Raw genomic sequence first — 2,500 nt, forward strand, 5'->3', positions numbered from 1 at the left:
TGGCTGGGGGCGTCGCAACGGAGGCAGGTCGCGTTGCCACGGTTGCTGGTGACGTTGCAACGGAGGCAGGGCGCGTTGCAACGTTGGCTGGGGGCGTTGCAACGTTGGCTGGGGGCAGTGCAACGGATGCTGGGGTCGGTGCAACGTTGGCCGTGCGCGTTGCAACAGAGGCAGGGCGCGTTGCAACGGATGCTGGTGACGTTGCAACGGAGGCAGGGCGCGTTGCAAGGTTGGCTGGGAGCGTTGCAACGGAGGCAGGGCGCGTTGCAACGTTGGCTGGGGGCGTTGCAACGGATGCTGGGGACGGTGCAACGTTGGCTGGGCGCGTTGCAACGGAGGCAGGGTGCGTTGCAACGGATGCTGGGTTAGGTGCATCGTTGGCTGGTTTCGTTGCAACGGAGGCACCCGCCGTTGCAACGATGGCTCGGAGCGTTGCAACGGAGGAGCCAAATTTTCATATCTCATAATTGGCTCGTGCATTTTTTCTAAAATTTTGAGGGAACCTTGGTAATATTATGTGAAGGCTGCACAAAAAAATCCAGGTCAAAAATCGCACGTTTGCTCCGTTTATCATTTTTTTTGAATTTCCGGCTTTCCGGGCGGTAAAAAAATCGGCAAAAAAAATCGGCACGGTGTAAATTCACCAAATTTGGGGGATGGAAAGATCTTATTTTTCTAGAGGTTGTTGCAAAAAACGGCGTCAAAATTCGACCTCTAGAGCACTTTCCTTGAGTATGTCTCCTCACGGAAAAGGATGTCTACCCGTGGCACTTTGGTAATGGCTCGGCAGCCTATTATAGGGGGGAGGGGTGTCGTGATGCTGAAACTCGAGTTGCCCAAAGGCTTGCTGGGCGCAATGCCAGCAAGATGCACGTTGCCTTGCCATCCCCTAGGCACACTAGCAAGCACGTTGTGGTTGTGGTGTGCCGCCGGGCTCCCCCGCCCCCCACGGAGGCACCCGCCGTTGCAACGATGGCTCGGAGCGTTGCAACGGAGGAGCCAAATTTTCATATCTCAGAATTGGCTCGTGCATTTTTCGTGAAATTTTGAGGGAACCTTGGTAATATTATGTGAAGGCTGCACAAAAAAATCCAGGTCAAAAATCGCAGGTTTGCTCCGTTTTTCATTTTTTTTGAATTTCCGGCATTCCGGGCGGTAAAAAAATCGTCAAAAAAAATCGGCACGGTGTAAATTCACCAAATTTGGAGGATGGAAAGTTCTTATTTTTCTAGAGGTTGTTGCAAAAAACGGCGTCAAAATTCGACCTCTAGAGCACTTTCCTTTAGTATGTCTCCTCACGGAAAAGGACGTCTACCCGTGGCACTTTGGTAATGGCTCGGCAGCCTATTATAGGGGGGAGGGGTGTCGTGATGCTGAAACTCGAGTTGCCCAAAGGCTTGCTGGGCGCAATGCCAGCAAGATGCACGTTGCCTTGCCATCCCCTAGGCACACTAGCAAGCACGTTGTGGTTGTGGTGTGCCGCCGGGCTCCCCCGCCCCCCACGGAGGCACCCGCCGTTGCAACGATGGCTCGGAGCGTTGCAACGGAGGAGCCAAATTTTCATATCTCAGAATTGGCTCGTGCATTTTTCGTGAAATTTTGAGGGAACCTTGGTAATATTATGTGAAGGCTGCACAAAAAAATCCAGGTCAAAAATCGCAGGTTTGCTCCGTTTTTCATTTTTTTTGAATTTCCGGCATTCCGGGCGGTAAAAAAATCGTCAAAAAAAATCGGCACGGTGTAAATTCACCAAATTTGGAGGATGGAAAGATCTTATTTTTCTAGAGGTTGTTGCAAAAAACGGCGTCAAAATTCGACCTCTAGAGCACTTTCCTTTAGTATGTCTCCTCACGGAAAAGGACGTCTACCCGTGGCACTTTGGTAATGGCTCGGCAGCCTATTATAGGGGGGAGGGGTGTCGTGCTGCTGAAACTCGAGTTGCCCAAAGGCTTGCTGGGCGCAATGCCAGCAAGATGCACGTTGCCTTGCCATCCCCTAGGCACACTAGCAAGCACGTTGTGGTTGTGGTGTGCCGCCGGGGTCCCCCGCCCCGGGTCCAAGGTCGAGCACGTGCGTCTGGCTGCTGCGAACCCCGATCACCGAAGGACCAACAAGAAGGGAAACACGTCCGTGCACGGCCCACCTAGGCACCACCTAGGGAGCATGGCGTGGTGGAGTTGTGCCTTGGGCACACGCTCGGGGCAACACCTTGTGCTCGGCCCAGGACTAGGGGGATCATCCCAAGTCCGAGCACGACGTGGGATCGGCGGGCGGCCTGTGCGCCCCCGCGAGGGGCAACGCGGCTTGCGCAGCCCGACGCTTGGCCAGGCCTAGTGTGGCGCACGACGCGGATGATGGATATGCGTGCGGCAGCGGGTGTCGTGGGTAGGGGGCAACGCGACGTGCTCGTCCCAGCACTTTGAGGGGGCACGTTGCGGAAGACGGTTACCTGTTCGTGTCCACTCCCGAGGGGCAACGTGTCGTGCTCGCCCTACGTCTA

Source organism: Arachis ipaensis, chromosome B7, assembly GCF_059453495.1.
Source record: "Arachis ipaensis isolate K30076 ecotype BB chromosome B7, ASM5945349v1, whole genome shotgun sequence".
In the NCBI taxonomy this organism is placed as follows: domain Eukaryota; kingdom Viridiplantae; phylum Streptophyta; class Magnoliopsida; order Fabales; family Fabaceae; genus Arachis; species Arachis ipaensis.